Here is an 18,918-nt window from a genome sequence, read left to right as displayed (position 1 = left end):
TATTTTTTTTCACAGTCAAACGGGTTTAAATGGCCCTGCATATCAACAAAGCACTCACTAGGCATCTCCAGCCCCGCCCCACCCTTTCGTTTGCTATAGTGTTCACCTATGTAAGAAATAAATAATAATAATAATAATAATAATAATAATAATAATAATAATAATAATAGTCGTACATACCGATCGATCATCTTCGGATCACTCGTTTTATCACCAAACTCCTCAATAATGCGATCCAAGTCATTATTTTATTACTATAACATCTCAAAAAAGCTCTGCAAATGTCCGTGTTCTCTGTGCGCTGATTCAGTCAGCCAACTTGTTTACTTACGACCGCCCCCATTATCTGATACCAGATACCATGTATGACTATTCATGAGATAGGCTTCCCCCCCCCCCCTCCCGACTTGTCTCGGCTCCTGTCGCTCCCACTCGGCAATTGAATGGTTTTCTCGGCTTTTGCCGGAGAAAAAATGACTAGACATCCGTTTATTGCGTTACTATTAGGGATGTGCACGACAAATATTTTGACTATCGATAATTCCACAGCTGTTGAGGTCGACTAATCGAATAGTCGCCCCCCCCCCCCCGCCTCCCATTCAAAATAAGACGTACATTAAATGAGAAATAATGCAAAGTGACAATTATTGCAATTGCAATAAATTCTGAACTTTATTTTAAAATACTTAGCTAACTTTGTTAAATAAACATTAGGTTATGTAAAAAATACCTTCCTATTAGGAAACATACAGAAATGCCATAACAGCAGCAATAACATAAGCACACCGTCAACGCTCGTGTGAGACTCTCGTATTTTGCAAGCAAGTGTTATTTTTTTTACCGATATTGTCACAAGCTTTTCCGTTAATTACAATTTCAAATGAACTATAAAGGTTGTGACAATTAAAAAAAAAAAAAGTATAATTTTTATTCAATTATAGTTTAGCAATGTGAGCTGCGAGGCAAATGCCTTAACATTAGCATCCTTGTGGCAATAATGTTTTCCGGTCATAACAGCGAAATACAAAATGCATTAGACTATCTAGCTAGCTAATTTATACAATCCACTTAACTAAACGATTTACTTTTCCTACGTTTTCAAACCACACACAACATATAGACTACCGGTATACGTTAAATCAAATCGGAAACATACCTGTGCGTTCGAGTTCCAGTGAATAAAAAATAAATAGCCTGTATAGGCAACAGCTTGCTATGTATGTAGCTAGCTTAATAATATTAATAAATAAATGAATGAACAAAAAGTAGTTAGGCTAGCAATGTCCATTATTATCATCATGTTCACTTATTCTTGTTTAATCAGCATGTCCATCAGGTCCGGCAATACTGCAGCAGACGGTGCTCAGGCAGAGTTGTTTGTTTTTGTTTCAACTTCAGAGCCTCAGTAGCTATTGCACTGTGATGAAAATGCGACACAAGACGGCTGGCCGCACCGACTACATTATGTATGGCACCAAGTTTAAAGCCATCGTTGAAGGCGAGCTGCAGAGTGTGTGCAAAGCACAAATTCGAGTCCCATTCAACAAACTCCGAAGGTGATGTTGCTGGCATTGTTGTGAACACAGGCAGTGATTTCCCCCCTTAAACCCGAATGGTCTACAGCGGTGTTTAACACATTTGCGAGATTCTCTGCTGTATGCCTCTCTGGCGTGGCGCGAGTCTGTAGAACTACGTTTTTCATTTCCCAATCCTCGATGAAATGACTGGTTATTATGACGTACGACTCGGTATTCGGTGCAGTCCACGCATCTGTAGTAATCACCACCTTTTCATCCTTTGACAAGTTTCTGCGGACAGACGCTGCTGAATCGGCATGCATTTTTTTCGAGTCGAGTGGTAATTGTTTTAGTGCAGGATTTTTCGTGCATGGATTGTGTATTCAGGTTCCACAAATTTCATCAACTCCCGAAATCCCTCACCTTCAACAAAACTTATGGGAAGCATGTCCTTTGCCACTATATTAGCAATAAGGGCTGATGTTTTTCAGCACGTACGACGTTGTCACACTGACGAGGCCTCACCGCAAAGGATGCAATGGCGGTTTGTTGCGGTCCTCTTTTCTTTTCTGTCGTTGCTAGCGTCACAGAAGGGTGTTTGGCTTTTAGGTGGGTTAACATACCAGTTGTAGATTTGTGGTAGTTTAATTGCACTGCACATATTTTACACTTAACAGTGTTTTCATTTACTTTGTCAGAGTATTTCTATGCAGAACTTTTCTGTGAGTAAGCCATCGTTAGCAAAGGTACGTTCTAGTTTAGCCAATCACAGACAAGAAATAACAAATCCCACCCTCCAGTCAATCTTCATTACCGCTACATAGAGAGCCAATCAGCAGTACAGCCTTTAAAATAAAATCAATATATACATTTTTTTTTTTTTTAGCTTTCGAATGTTGGATTCACTTGTCGATAGGTGCCATCGTTATCGAATAGTCGAATGTTCGACTATTCGGTCTCACCCCTAGTTACTATAATGATGTCGGACCCAGCCCGACAATGGACCGCAAAGGGTTAATGTCCTTGATGGAAAGCTTGTGAAATTTTGTATTATTTATTAACCATAGAGTAACGATTGCTTACTCTATGCTTACTTTAAGGAAACAGTTTTAAAAATGCACCAAAACATTCAACATTGTTTTTATAAGACAAAATAAACATCATTTATATGTAATATAAGTTTTTACAAATGGACTAGGGATTGGAAATTTAAACATATAAATTCTGTAGACATGGTTAAACGTTCAATAATATGCTAGTAGTATAACCGGTCACGTAACACATTTCTCCAAACGCATATTTTTTAATCTATTAAGTTTAGTAATTTATCATCATATAAAAATTCAGTCCATCGCGAATCCAACTGCTGTGGTGCCACAGTAAGGGTGGATATTATAAAAAGGAAGGGGTTTGGCAATTGCCTCCAAGTAGTTTTTCTAATTGCTGCAACAGAAAGATTGACACTGGGGCAGGTTTTATTCTCGGTCGATCTGGCACTTCATTGGTGCACTCTGTGTTCATGCTGTAGTAGGCGTGGCACGGTATCCATCCAGTCCACGGGGTAATAAAGTTAATGACAAGTTTTCTTTTTGACATTTGTTATATATTTAATAAAATGGCATGTCTAAAAGGAACGAGGCGAAGCCACGTCTGGAAGTATTTTGAGGAACCAGATGAGAAAACCGTGGTATGTAAATAATTATGCCAAACACAAGTTAAATGCTTCACCATTTGAAATGAAAACATTCAAAAACTACTGTGTACGGAGTTAATGATAGCAGTAAAAAGCAAAACATCCATAATAAACAGAACACTCTAGATGGCGACTAATATTTATTTAGCCCTTACATCCCAGTGAATACATATAGCATGATTTTAAAATTATTTTTTCCCCCAATATTAATTCAGACAACGCATAAGTGTAAATATATTAGACAAAATTTACCAGTACACTTTTATGCAATTCATTCGTTTAACCTCGTGTGCTACATACCTGGCACGTCATAAAAAGTGCTTCCCCTGTGCTATGTCATGCTTTTTTTATATATATATATATAAATATATAAAAATTACTATATGTTCCTTTTGATGTAAAACAGGCGAGTCCCAAAATCACAAAATGCCTGTAGCACAGGACATCACCAAGGCCTCTGGTGAGAAGAGGTTACAAAAATTAAATTAAATAAAAAAATGTCCTTGATATCTACGTAATTTGTCACAGAAGGATTATTAAAAAAAAAAAAAAAAAAAAAAAGGACTGCCGGGGATGAAAAAGGATTTCCCGTTTGTGGCACCGATCCCTGCACAGTTGAGTTAATATAACAATGTATTGGAATCTGTGCATTTCATATATTTTGTAACATACAGTGCCTTGCGAAAGTATTCGGCCCCCTTGAACTTTGCGACCTTTTGCCACATTTCAGGCTTCAAACATAAAGATATGAAACTGTAATTTTTTGTGAAGAATCAACAACAAGTGGGACAAAATCATGAAGTGGAACGAAATTTATTGGATATTTCAAACTTTTTTAACAAATAAAAAACTGAAAAATTGGGCGTGCAAAATTATTCAGCCCCCTTAAGTTAATACTTTGTAGCGCCACCTTTTGCTGCGATTACAGCTGTAAGTCGCTTGGGGTATGTCTCTATCAGTTTTGCACATCGAGAGACTGAAATTTTTGCCCATTCCTCCTTGCAAAACAGCTCGAGCTCAGTGAGGTTGGATGGAGAGCATTTGTGAACAGCAGTTTTCAGTTCTTTCCACAGATTCTCGATTGGATTCAGGTCTGGACTTTGACTTGGCCATTCTAACACCTGGATATGTTTATTTGTGAACCATTCCATTGTAGATTTTGCTTTATGTTTTGGATCATTGTCTTGTTGGAAGACAAATCTCCGTCCCAGTCTCAGGTCTTTTGCAGACTCCATCAGGTTTTCTTCCAGAATGGTCCTGTATTTGGCTCCATCCATCTTCCCATCAATTTTAACCATCTTCCCTGTCCCTGCTGAAGAAAAGCAGGCCCAAACCATGATGCTGCCACCACCATGTTTGACAGTGGGGATGGTGTGTTCAGGGTGATGAGCTGTGTTGCTTTTATGCCAAACATAACGTTTTGCATTGTTGCCAAAAAGTTCGATTTTGGTTTCATCTGACCAGAGCACCTTCTTCCACATGTTTGGTGTGTCTCCCAGGTGGCTTGTGGCAAACTGTAAACGACACTTTTTATGGATATCTTTAAGAAATGGCTTTCTTCTTGCCACTCTTCCATAAAGGCCAGATTTGTGCAGTATACGACTGATTGTTGTCCTATGGACAGAGTCTCCCACCTCAGCTGTAGATCTCTGCAGTTCATCCAGAGTGATCATGGGCCTCTTGGCTGCATCTCTGATCAATCTTCTCCTTGTATGAGCTGAAAGTTTAGAGGGACGGCCAGGTCTTGGTAGATTTGCAGTGGTCTGATACTCCTTCCATTTCAATATTATCGCTTGCACAGTGCTCCTTGGGATGTTTAAAGCTTGGGAAATCTTTTTGTATCCAAATCCGGCTTTAAACTTCTCCACAACAGTATCTCGGACCTGCCTGGTGTGTTCCTTGTTCTTCATGATGCTCTCTGCGCTTTAAACGGACCTCTGAGACTATCACAGTGCAGGTGCATTTATACGGAGACTTGATTACACACAGGTGGATTCTATTTATCATCATTAGTCATTTAGGTCAACATTGGATCATTCAGAGATCCTCACTGAACTTCTGGAGAGAGTTTGCTGCACTGAAAGTAAAGGGGCTGAATAATTTTGCACGCCCAATTTTTCAGTTTTTTATTTGTTAAAAAAGTTTGAAATATCCAATAAATTTCGTTCCACTTCATGATTTTGTCCCACTTGTTGTTGATTCTTCACAAAAAATTACAGTTTCATATCTTTATGTTTGAAGCCTGAAATGTGGCAAAAGGTCGCAAAGTTCAAGGGGGCCGAATACTTTCGCAAGGCACTGTATGTAAGCTATGGGGTTTTTTTTTGTTTGTTTTTTTTTTAAATTAGGGGGCCAAGCAACGAAGTTGCTGGAACCATATTGTTATTGTTAAGATTATTATTCCGCCAAATTTTCAAATGTCTGTAAAATCAACATCATTGCATGAAAAGTCATGAAACTTCACAGGATGGTAGATGCCTGTGGGAAGTTGTGCCAGCCCAAAGGTCACAGGTCACATGGTTTGGCAGCCATATTGGATTTTTCAAGAATTTTGTACAATTTAAAAAATCTTCTTCTCCAAAACCACTTATGGTAGAGATGTGAAACTTAGGGCACAGACTAACCTTATGCCCTATATTTAGATTTGTTCAAGAGAAGTTGATTGGTCACATGGTTCGGTGGCCATATTGGATTTGTCAAAAATATTCAAACGTGAAACGGTTATGCCGATTGAAACAAAGCTTTGCATACATAGCCTTGGCAAGGTTGTCTATCATGTAAAGTCGCTACATAAAAAAAAAAAAATTATTTCAGCAATTTGCACATTTGAATATATTGCAGTATTTATCTAAGGTAGAATGTTTTAGACTCATAAATCTGCACAGAATAGTGGAAACCTATGGGAATTAATGTATGCTCTATTAAATTACCTTGATCTTGACCTTTGACAATTCCTTAAGGTGAAATGTAAAACTAGCTTATAACTCCTTAGAGTACCGATAGGGTCATGTTTACAATGAACACAGATAGTAACCTATATATTTATCCAAAAAGGTCAGACAGTGACATTTTACCTCTCCTTAAGGTCAAGTCAGAACTGGCTTAATTCTTAGAGAGTTAGATAGGGTCATGGTTACTATGGAACACATATAGAAAACCATATGCACTCTATCCAAAATTGATCTTTATTATTATTGGTTTTGTTTTGTTCATTAAATATTATTATTAAAAAAGGTTGTGTTTGCTTTATTCACTTTAAGCCCACAGGGCCAGCCCAGGTACATCTCAATAGTGTAGTACAAATAATAATACAAAAACTTTTTAAAAGACCAAATTCCCAATTGGCTTATTTTGTTTTTCAGATTCTATTGATTTTTGTAGTATTACATGCAGGACAAATGCTATAAGATTGTTACCATAATTAAAAATGTGCACAGATGAATCTACCAGTTAAATCAATGCCCATAAATCAACTGATCAAAAATTTGAATCGAGTGACAACTCTAATTTCAATATATACTTTGGCGTGTACTTTGTAGTGAAGTCTTTACGATGTTAAAACGTTAGTTGCTTATTTAGGGCTTCTTTGCTTAGAAATACTAACCTGGCCTGTCAGTATACATCAGAATGTAATATATAGTGTGTGTACCTGACACCTGCATAGCATTTAAACTTTCATAAAAATGTATCAAAAGCACATCTCTACAATGGACGCCATAAAAATTTAATTTTCACATTGTCCCTAATTATAACATAATAGGACCCAATTAGGGGGCAGCGGCTATGGCCTGCGACCCTGGGTGATGACACAACTGAGCAATGCAGAAGCCGAAGCTCGGTTTCAAAACAGGCCGCCGACTGGCACCATCCACCGTCTAAAACGATATTTGCGCAATCTGCTTTTAATTATTTTCGGGTATTACTGTGCAAAAAAATTAGCATATTCCTTTTGTTAGGAGATATTGGGGGTGTTATGTATAGAGGCCTTTAAGTAGTGCATACTTGTCAGCTGATAGCAGATACAAATGGGAGAGAGAGATCTGAGGAAGAGATTTTAGACAGCATGTCAAACCTTAAAAATAAATCTGGGTCAGACTCTAATACTTGGTACCAATAGGCACTGTAACATTTGTTCAAGTTTATCTGTTAAGAATTTATTTTACTGAGGTTAAGTTTTTTAAATATTTGGTACGTTATCCATACAAACATAAATGCATTATTTTTACTTTAAGTATAGTTAAAAATCTTGACAAAAACAGTGCACATCATTAAAAATACTGGTATTTGTGACTTGTAACTTGAATAAGATGTAATGTGTATTTAAGGGCTTTGTGATGGTGGTCCACTATGAAAGGCACTATATAAAATACATTTTGATTGATTGATTGCGCTCTAAGTTATTTATATCCAAAACAACATTTTATTTAATGACATACTCCCTGTTCTCGTGAAAGTCAGAACGATACATCCGTACCGCAGTTTGTGTTAAACGTGTCCATACTGTTCACTAATTAGTTCCTCTAGGATTCCGCGATCATGGACAAAAATCACGGAATTTGCTCTCTCCCATGGAATTTTCAATTTTTTGCAAAAAAACCCCCCAAAAACTTAAACATGTGCTCCCTACTATCACTGTACATGTCACTAGAGCGCATACGCTGTGTGGCAGGGTTTCAGTGTGAGCTTTAGTTCAGCCATGGAGAGATTCCTAAGGCCATTGGTGAGCTCTGGAAACAAAACTAGATTAGCACCGAATATAACAGCAAAAGACAGGGCACAAATGCAAAATGCAAGTCCAGTATTTCCAATAACTCACTGTCATAGCTTCTATTAAAATGGCAGAAGACTGTGACAACGACCACATAGACAAACAGTGGCTACTGAAGAACAAAATAAGGTAGGATTATTATTATTTTACAAAAGGATTTCATAGATTAGTCGCAAGTTCAAAACAAAGCGTTGTTCTGTTACTCCTATGTGAAAGATCAGAGAAAAACAATTAGGGCCTTGCTTGTAAGATGAAAGATGCCATTCTAATTATATATGAAAATACACACTTTTTTTGTACATGGTGTAGTAACATGAACACTCAAAAAGGAAGGAGGCGGAAAACTATATTAGATATTAGCCGATTACTTGGGATGATAACATTTTTTAAATTGTTACTTTCCCGTTTGTTTTGTGGTATGTAATGGTAGCACTTTCACATCGTGGCCTTGGTCAAAGAAACAAAAATGCTAGTTTATCAGCCAATCAGTGTCGCCTGTCACCGTTTCCAAGCGCTTGTCACAGCTTCCAAAGTATTTCTATGTGCTGCCTTGATGTGGATATGTTTTAAAATTACAACATTTTGGTGAACAAAATTTTTTTTTCTAAAAATACCTTGTTACACTTGTACAAAAATGCTCCAAGCCTAGTACACATTTGTAAAATGTACCAATGCTAATTTGAATCCCAGTGTACAACTACAATCTTATTCTGCTAGGCAAATGTTATTATCACTAATGTGATTAAACATAGTCATATGTTTTGGTCATAACTGTGTTTAATTTATTTAAGAATTGTTATGTTTTATGTATATTTTAAAAAATGGCATCCAATAGTCAGTGCTGTAAGAGTTCTAAAGAAAAGTGAACTCTTTGCTTTATTATGTGTTTTTTTTCTAATTTGATTTCCATAAAATATGGCAAAACATGTTTTTTATCAGATTTCATTAATGTGATTTAATAAAAAAATTAAACTAACTGTGACTTGCTTTCTTATTTACTCATTAACACTGTTAATGAGTATAAATTGCCGCAGAATTTTGCAGAAAACACTATTTTCTCGTTGAAGGTTTTAGGAAATTTTACCACGGATTTCCGTGGGGACTGATTAATACTGTAATCCAGTATTTCATGGAAATCAAGGTTTTTTGTTTTTTTTTTTTTTAATTGCGTCTTTGTAATACTGGCTTGATGCCGGAATCTGTTTAACTGCATATTCCACATTGGTGTTCAACAGTAGGTTTGTTAAGTTGGGTCCACAAAAAAATGCAGAAAGTGAATAATAGTATTTTTGAAGTTTACTATCTTTGTAAATTCACAAATTGTTGCAATTATTGCTTTTGATTTATTATTACGAAAGACAAGATACATTTGACACCAATCCATACTGGAGTCTTATGTAAGATCGGGACAGGGTTCTCAATTTTTATTTGATGCAAATCAAACATTTGTATTATTAAAACTACAGTGTTTTTTCTTTTACTATTTTTTTTTGTTCACTGTTAACAGTACAGTATAGATTTATTTTGTTCAGAAGCAGCTTCAGCTACTTGCTCTCTATAAGGTATAAATATTTAGTTGTTTTCATTCCGTTCATATTCAAATAGCCTAAGCCTTAATTCCCAGTGTGTTGTCCATCCAACATTTTAAATACCTTGAGTTATTTGAGACTGAAGCAAAATAAATTCATAACAATCAGTAATTCATAAATAGCTGGGTCGCCTTGGACAAAGGCAGGAGCTAAATAAATAAGTCGTCGTCAAGTTACCTATTACAGTATGTAACAAGATTGTAATAATAATAACAACATTGAGGAATACTAATACTACGTTAACATATTTAATTACAAACCGCTTGGTAGTTCTCCATATACCGTACTTAACAAAAAACTGACAAATTGAAAAATGTGACATTTCGAATCCTAACATGAAATTCTGTACTACTATAATGGCTTTCGATAGACTTTTGTAATATAATTTTTTTGTTTCTTGGATTACATGATGTTAAATAAGATCTATATATATATATATATATATATATATATATATATATATATATATATATCCTAAAATTCTAGGTGATGCAAAACTGTTGGCCATAGCGTATATGGCTTTGGTTATTTTCCACCTGAAAAAAAAAAAAACAACAATAATATTTTATCCTGGGAAGTTGCTACTCCCGATGTAGTTATCTACTGCGTTCAGAGTTGCCTCCCACTAGTACAATGCTGTTACAGTTTTATAGAAGTTCTCTGTAGACCTGCCTTTCTCAGTCTTTTGTGCTCTCCCTTTCCATGTCAACAGGCACGCTCCCTAAAATTTCAAAAAAAGTCCACACATTTTTTTAAAGAACTGTACCGATACTGCGCCAATATAAATAAAGAAACAATAATATTGTATTCCTTATTGATCGCCTTGATGTAGCAATATAAAGCATCCAACTCTCTCCAAACATAGAATATTGTATTTATTATATAAATACCTCCCAAAAATATGGTTGTGAGATAGGTTAGGTTGAGGGGGACTAAGACGGCACCGAGATATCCTAACAATCAAGAACCCAGTTGTTTATTCACAAGCCACAAACACACAATACTAGTTATTTGCTACTAATTGGTAACTAGCTACTAGTGTGTCTACTACTTTGTTTTATTTCTTCATTGATTGTGTTAATGAAATTCCTATCATTTCCTAACAAAAACATGCACTTCAATGTCTGTTGCAAAGTTGTCTGTTTGAAAAAGTAACCTTGTTTCTGCATGTACTGCTTTATATTACAAAGCCTCTTGGAATTCCACATGTTCTTCTACTCAAGAAATGTACTGTATTGGTTTTGTATTTATACTTCCTTTTCTAATTTCAAATGTCTAAGTAAATATTTTGAATTACCCCATATATTGTGTCAAGAGTTTACTTTTAATATGGTAACTATTAAATGTTAGTTCAAATACGTGTTATTTTCAAATTTATATCCTTTTTGTACAAGAAATACATACCTAACAAAAACTAATTTCACCTAAAACCCTACTTGGAATGTTGGGAATATGGGATGCGGAGTGTAAAATATGACTAGGACACCAGTCATGACACCTTGGTATACTTTAGGACATTTTGAAACAAAGGTGAAGGCAGAACCTAACTCAAACATTTAGATATACGAGCAAAAATTGCCCCTGTATTACTAAGAAAACAAACAGGATACCAATTAGTGAGGTGGCAGGGTACTTCCTTGTGATTTTGGGTCCCTCTTCCAGCGGGCAAGGGTAATAGGTAAAGGTGTGTACTTTCATATAGCAGTCATGGTTAAGAGGCACAGTAGCTCATTTACCCAAGTATGTCTTTGGAATAACATTATTTTATGAAGCAAAAAATAAGCCTTTTAGTGACAGGGGGCAGGGTATTTGCCAGTAATTCTGGGTCCCTCTTTCAGGGGCAAATGTAATACATTTGGTACTGTACCAATAATGTGTACAGTTAGCTTTCAAATGGCAGTTGTGGTTAAGTGACACAGTGTCTCGTTCAACTAAGAAAACAATTGGAATATCAATGATTAATGGGGGGGGAGTGGGTATTTGGTTTTAATTAACATATGCGTTACTTTGCTTCAGAAACCGCTCTCATCACTAAATCCGTTAAACAAGTTACAAACACTAAATAATGAATGCGTGTCCGTCTTCAGGTTTTAAATATTAATTATACATTTTTGTATGACATTTTGGGGGCGCGGCTTATTTATATATATATATAAAAAAAAAACACATTCCACAACGAAACATTATATAATTGGAAACAGCTACTTAAGGCCTTTCTGTCGATATATTTGGGTTTTAATTTCTGAAAAGGTTGCCAAACTACATGTGCTAAAACACAAAGTGGTCAGTCATGTCCATATATGGTCATTCTAATTTAGGCAGGAAGGAGTTAACTTAAAGGGTACTAGTATTACCTAAACTAAATTCAGAAATACATATAATGCACTCTTCCTTCTCATTGGCAGAACTTAAGACCTTGTCGTAAACAAACACTATGTAATAAAACCCGTGTGATATATTTAATGTACTGAATAGTAATAGCACAACAATAATAAATAACAACAACGTCGTGCTGTTATCCGTGCAAACAGTACGCTTGCTTCAGCCGCCCTTACGAGTATTTTAACTAAGCAGCAAGGTAGGCAAAACCTGGTACAATGCATTTGACAAAACAACAGCTGAATAACATAAAAAATAAAATCTAAAAAATCAGTAACGCGGAACCCACCATACCTTGTTTATGAAAGGCCAAATCCTGAAGACTGTATTTCACTCCTCCAAATTATCTTCTGCGTAATGATGAAGAATAAGGAAGGACACCATAAATAATGTGTGATGTGCAAATCCCACGTAAAACCAGAAAATATATATCCCTCGTAGTCCAATTAGGTGTAATGCTCCTTTCGAATAATCTCTCAACACGTACACCCTAGATTTATGGGAAGCAAATTATATCCGCTCTGTGCTCTATACAAAATGTCATCTGACTGAACTCCAAAACTGCATGTTTCTACTTGAATCTAAGAGACGTGGTTTTCTCAAGACTACCTTTCAGATATAACAAATGTTTTCACAAACACGGAGTCTCTCTCAGACAAACTAATGGCGGATTTTACCCAAAAAAACGAGATTCAGCCACCAACGTCATGCTCATACTACCTCATTGCTATGTCTCTGCCTCTTCCGTGATCAGTGACGTTCGCGTAACCAATCACACTCCGTTCTGGATCTCTTTTTGTGGATGTATGGAAGAGCATTCGGGTCAAAAACGCGTTATTTACAACACATTTCTAATATTTAGTAAACGTCCTAATTTTAATTTAATTCGTGTTGTAATTCTAATTATTGTAAGTACTAATCATCTCAAATGCTTTTTGGGCTCTGTATAGCGCAGATCTTTAAACATGGTCGTCATATACCCGGTTTACCCTCCCTTCCCTCTCCAATTAGTTTTTTCACATATTCTTTTATTACAGTTGTATTGTTCGTATCAAAGATATTCTACATACCAAGATACTAGGCTTCGCCAATTTTCAATGGAGACTTCCGTCACGCTGCGCGCAAGGGGTTATGGGATATAGAGAGCGCTCTGAATATTTTTTTTCTATTGAGAGTCAATGCAGCCGTGCTGATTTCTGCAGATTTTCGCTATGTAAAAAAAAAATGGATCAAACTTTTGAAGTATATATCACCTTTTGCCAAGGTCTCTTAAAGAAAATAGCAACTCTGGCAAATTATGACACTACGTAATTATTATTAAAAAAATGCAATTTTCTGAGGACAGTCCCGTGTTGTAGCGCATGCGTAGAAACATTGCTCTCGTGTGCATGATGTATGTATGTACAGTAGGATGACCACCCGTCCCTAATTGGGCGGAACCGTCCGGAAATGTAAAGATCAAGTATAGGTGTAGTATCGAATTCTGTTCCCCATAAAATTCAGTGCCCCTGAAAAGTTATAGCATTAACGACAAGGCAGCAATGCAAATTATTATTAGATATTTTTGTTTTTTTAATTGTAATATATGCGCTTTGTAAATATACGCCGAGAGCTGGCAATCCTATTAGTACGTGCTGTGTCGTGATGACCACTCATGTGTTTGTAATTATGTAATGATGTAATTGATTTATGTTTGAATTGTTTGTATTTAAGGTATTTTTTCTTCTTGTACTCTCCGATGAAAGCAAAGCTGGCTGAAACATCAGAGTACTCTCTTTTTTATGTAACAATTAATAAAATAGTGCCCTTTACATCGTGGGTGTTGCGCTTTTCTTCTCAGTTATATATGTATTTCAGAGCAGCCATTTATAAACATAAAACTATTATTTATTTATTTATTTATTTATTTATTTATTTGTTTGTATTGTGATTTTTGCGATTTCTAAATAAACGCCCACAGCTGTCAAGCCTATGCTTATATTATTATATAAATACGTGCTCTTTCATGACGAGTACACATATCTTTGTACATTTGCCATCACACTGCTTACAATGTTTGGAATCACTTATATTTGTATGCCATGGTGAAACATATTTCCAGCATGCATTTATAAGCGCTGCATAGCATATCATGTGACTTGTATTAAGAAACCAAGGGGAAAACATTTTTCACGGCTGGATATGCTGTGTATTGCAGCCGATGATATGCTGTGTATTGCAGCCGTGAAAAATAGTTTCTCCTTGGTTTCTTAATACAAAAGTAAAAACATAGGCTAGGCAGTGTTTGTAAATGCCTGCTGACATGTCAAGAGTGGACAGTGTGCATTTTACATTTCCAAGTGTCCTAGGCAGAACCATTTTCAAGGTTGCAATATACAACATATCCAGCAGTGAAAAATGGTTTCCCTTGTTTTCTAATACAAGTCCCATTACAGGCTCTGCAGTGTTTATAAATGCTTGCTGGAACAGCAGGCGTGGAGAGGTGCACATGCTAAGGGGAATCATTTCCAATACAAGTTCCATTACAGGATATGCAGTGTTTATAAATGGCTGCTGTAAATACATATCTGGAACAAAAACATTGTCAATATAAAAAAGCAAGTTAGAAAAATGCAACAGCCGTTTAAAGGGGTGATATCAAACACAAAAGCCCAAGTTAGGAGAAGCAATTAGGCCAATCTTGTCAAGCATCAAGCAAATAGGCACAATTGGAAAGGTGCTGGGGCCCAAGATTCACACTCAGTTTTGAAGCATGACTCCTGCCTTTTAAGTTTTTCACTAGTCGTGTGACGTAGTATTGTTTTTGGCGTTGGAGTTTTAAAATGTTTTTCCTTTTGTATGTGTTTACTAATTGTTTCACTTTGTAGCAAATGTTGTAGTTGTGTCTTCTTTTAGCTCTTACAAGGATATATTTGTCAGCATAATATGGGCTGTTTGGGTTCTGATGGTATTGTATTTTCTTTGCAGTTGTTTGTAAAGCAGGATTTGCAGAATGCTTTGTCTTTTCACTGTTTCTTTTTGGTTCTGTGTGGTGTTTGTAGGTTTCACGCTCCCGAAGTTGCTTTGCCTCTAGTTTTGTTGGTAACGTTCCCGCTGTTGAAGTTGCTTTGCCTCTAAGTTTTGTTGGTAACGTTCCCGCTGTTGAAGTTGCTTTGCCTCTAGTTTTGTTGGTAATGTTCCTGCTGTTGAAGTTGCTTTGCCTCTAGTTTTGTTGGTAATGTTCCTGCTGTTGAAGTTGCTTTGCCTCTAGTTTTGTTGGTAATGTTCCCGCTGTTGAAGTTGCTTTGCCTCTAGTTTTGTTGGTAACGTTCCCGCTGTTGAAGTTGCTTTGCCTCTAGTTTTGTTGGTAATGTTCCCGCTGTTGAAGTTGCTTTGCCTCTAGTTTTGTTGGTAATGTTCCCGCTGTTGAAGTTGCTTTGCCTCTAGTTTTGTTGTTAACGTTCCCGCTGTTGAAGTTGCTTTGCCTCTAGTTTTGTTGGTAACGTTCCCGCTGTTGAAGTTGCTTTGCCTCTAGTTTTGTTGGTAATGTTCCCGCTGTTGAAGTTGCTTTGCCTCTAGTTTTGTTGGTAACGTTCCCGCTGTTGAAGTTGCTTTGCCTCTAGTTTTGTTGGTAATGTTCCCGCTGTTGAAGTTGCTTTGCCTCTAGTTTTGTTGGTAATGTTCCCGCTGTTGAAGTTGCTTTGCCTCTAGTTTTGTTGGTAATGTTCCCGCTGTTGAAGTTGCTTTGCCTCTAGTTTTGTTGGTAATGTTCCTGCTGTTGAAGTTGCTTTGCCTCTAGTTTTGTTGGTAATGTTCCCGCTGTTGAAGTTGCTTTGCCTCTAGTTTTGTTGGTAATGTTCCCGCTGTTGAAGTTGCTTTGCCTCTAGTTTTGTTGGTAACGTTCCCGCTGTTGAAGTTGCTTTGCCTCTAGTTTTGTTGGTAATGTTCCCGCTGTTGAAGTTGCTTTGCCTCTAGTTTTGTTGGTAACGTTCCCGCTGTTGAAGTTGCTTTGCCTCTAGTTTTGTTGGTAATGTTCCCGCTGTTGAAGTTGCTTTGCCTCTAGTTTTGTTGGTAATGTTCCCGCTGTTGAAGTTGCTTTGCCTCTAAGTTTTGTTGGTAATGTTCCCGCTGTTGAAGTTGCTTTGCCTCTAGTTTTGTTGGTAATGTTCCCGCTGTTGAAGGTGCTTTGCCTCTAGTTTTGTTGGTAATGTTCCCGCTGTTGAAGTTGCTTTGCCTCTAGTTTTGTTGGTAACGTTCCCGCTGTTGAAGTTGCTTTGCCTCTAGTTTTGTTGGTAATGTTCCCGCTGTTGAAGTTGCTTTGCCTCTAGTTTTGTTGGTAACGTTCCCGCTGTTGAAGTTGCTTTGCCTCTAGTTTTGTTGGTAATGTTCCCGCTGTTGAAGTTGCTTTGCCTCTAGTTTTGTTGGTAATGTTCCCGCTGTTGAAGTTGCTTTGCCTCTAGTTTTGTTGGTAATGTTCCCGCTGTTGAAGTTGCTTTGCCTCTAGTTTTGTTGGTAACGTTCCCGCTGTTGAAGTTGCTTTGCCTCTAGTTTTGTTGGTAATGTTCCCGCTGTTGAAGTTGCTTTGCCTCTAGTTTTGTTGGTAATGTTCCCGCTGTTGAAGTTGCTTTGCCTCTAGTTTTGTTGGTAACGTTCCCGCTGTTGAAGTTGCTTTGCCTCTAGTTTTGTTGGTAATGTTCCCGCTGTTGAAGTTGCTTTGCCTCTAGTTTTGTTGGTAATGTTCCCGCTGTTGAAGTTGCTTTGCCTCTAGTTTTGTTGGTAACGTTCCCGCTGTTGAAGTTGCTTTGCCTCTAAGTTTTGTTGGTAACGTTCCCGCTGTTGAAGTCGCTTTGCCTCTAAGTTTTTATAGTATCTTTCGCGCTCCCGAAGTCTCTTTGACTCTGGGGTTTTATGGTATCTTTCACTCTCACGAAGTCTCTTTGACTCTGATAGAAGCTGTTCTTGTTGCCTTTGTGTTTAGATATGTGGGTCCTGATGATTGGCATGTACATTGTTTTTGTTGTTTTGGTTCTGGGTTATTTCGGCAATGTTCCTGCAGCTGTTGTTTTCGGTCTGGCTGTGGTTTGTAAATTCCTTGCTGTTCTGTATTAAACATTGGGGCGTGATTTGGTGTGGTGTTGTATTGGGGCATGATTGGTGTTGTGCTGGAATAGAAAGTTCTGCGGCTCTGGTTCTTGATAAAGTTGTGCTTTCTGCTGTTGTGTTTTGTACTGTGTCTCCAAGTAATACTAATCTGGCTGTTTGTGTTGATGAGTTTGTCTGTTTAGTTGTTGGTCCCAATGACATTATTCCTGCTGCTGTTGGGCTCTGGCCTGTGGTTCATTGCGATGCTGATCCTGATGGAATGTGTTACAGACAGTTGTGCGTTGATATTCCTGAATGTGCTGTGTTCGCTCTGAAGATCTTAATTGGATAGTTGTGCGATGGTATTCCTGAATGGGCGGATTCCGTTCTGAATATGTTACATTGACAGTTGTGCGATAATAACTCTCAACGGGCTGTGACTGGACAGGAGATGCTACATGGACAGTTGCACGATCGGTCTGGAGATTGCTGAAATTGTGGTTGGGGTCCATATCTTTTTGGTGGTTCAAGTGGTATTCACGTCATTGTCTTTGTTGTTTTCTGGTGAAAGACATGATGGTTCTAGTATTTCATGCTGGCTATAAGCCCCTGTAGGAAATAAATTATAATCCTTAATATCATTGTATGCGTATCCATAAGCATAATGTGATACAAAGAGACATGGGGTCAAATGCATTTACATTTAAATGTAAATGACTGCATGTATTTGAAAATTGGAATTTGCTCAATGCAAATGCAAATGTCATGTATGTACAACCAAACCTAAATACAAATGCAAATATGTCACAAATTCTAAATGCATTTCAAATACTTTGGCATACAACATTTGTTAATTGAGCAATTTATTATCATGAATTTGGCACAGGCCTTTACCAAGGTGACATAGAAAGAATATAGTTTATATAATGGCAACATAAACACTGTAGTCACATAGTTAATAGTAATTTCCAGGTATGTACCAATATCAGAAGCATGTTACATAAAACAGTGTTTCTCAATCTTGGTCCAGGGGCCCCACTGTCTGCTTGTTTTTGATCCAACTGAGCTCAGAATTACTTCATTGAACCCTCAATTGAACTAATTGTCTAATCAGAGCTTTTGAATGATTTTTAGCTCTTAAATGGCTATTTGCACAGGCCCCATTTAGCACTAATCTTGGACTACCTAATGTTAACTCAGGTAAGGTAGTCCAAGATTAGTCCTGATCAGGGTCTGTGGACCAGCAAAAAGAGTTGGATATTTCAAGTTATGTCTAACATTGCATGAATTAACTAATTGTTAGTTCAATTGGGGGATGAATGTAATAACTGAGATCTCCGTTTGAACAATAACAGCAGACACACTGGGTTCACACGACCAGGTTTGTGGAGAAAGTGACATAAATTTATATATATATATATATATATATATATATATATATATATATATATATATATATATATATATATATATGCAGTATTTTAACATGATTTTTTTTTTTTTTTACTTTTATATGGGTAGGCCTATACTATGGAGGATATTCCCTGCCAAAATTAGAAATAAATAAATGAATACATAAATGAATGAATAAATAAATAAATGAATGAATAAATATCGAAATAAATAAATACATACATTTATTTATTTAGATATTTATTTATTAATTTATTTATTTCGATATTTATTTTTTAATGTATTTATTTCACAATTTCCACTTTGCTTTTTACATTTCGACGTGACGCTCGCTATTCCTTTCGATGTGGTCTCCGTATTTCTTTTTCTTTTTCAATGTGCAAAAACCGCTTCTGTCAATCACAGCCAGAAAAAGAAATAGCGAGCGTCACATCGAAATGTAAAAAGCAAAGTGGGAATAAATAAATGTCTGTGTATTTATTTATTTCGATATTTATT

At 36.7% G+C, this 18,918-nt stretch overlaps 1 protein-coding gene across 4 annotated transcripts in view; it reads right to left on the bottom strand.

Moving 5' to 3' along the window:
* Nucleotides 1–13,153, bottom strand: part of nrbp1 (nuclear receptor binding protein 1) — a 91,601-nt gene extending 78,448 nt beyond the window's left edge. The window contains exons 1-2 of one of the 4 annotated variants that reach the window (XM_034921273.2): nucleotides 13,017–13,117; nucleotides 12,241–12,296 (exon numbers count right to left, since the gene is read on the bottom strand). The gene's annotated coding sequence lies outside the window, so the exon portion shown is untranslated. The other 3 variants (XM_034004778.3, XM_034921274.2, XM_034921271.2) reach the window with 3 other exon arrangements.
* Nucleotides 13,154–18,918: the final 5,765 nt, after the last annotated feature.

This window comes from Acipenser ruthenus, chromosome 5 (assembly GCF_902713425.1).
Source record: "Acipenser ruthenus chromosome 5, fAciRut3.2 maternal haplotype, whole genome shotgun sequence".
In the NCBI taxonomy this organism is placed as follows: Eukaryota; Metazoa; Chordata; class Actinopteri; order Acipenseriformes; family Acipenseridae; genus Acipenser; species Acipenser ruthenus.
Note: the sequence above shows the minus strand (reverse complement) of the source record. Positions and strands in the feature narration are given on the sequence as shown.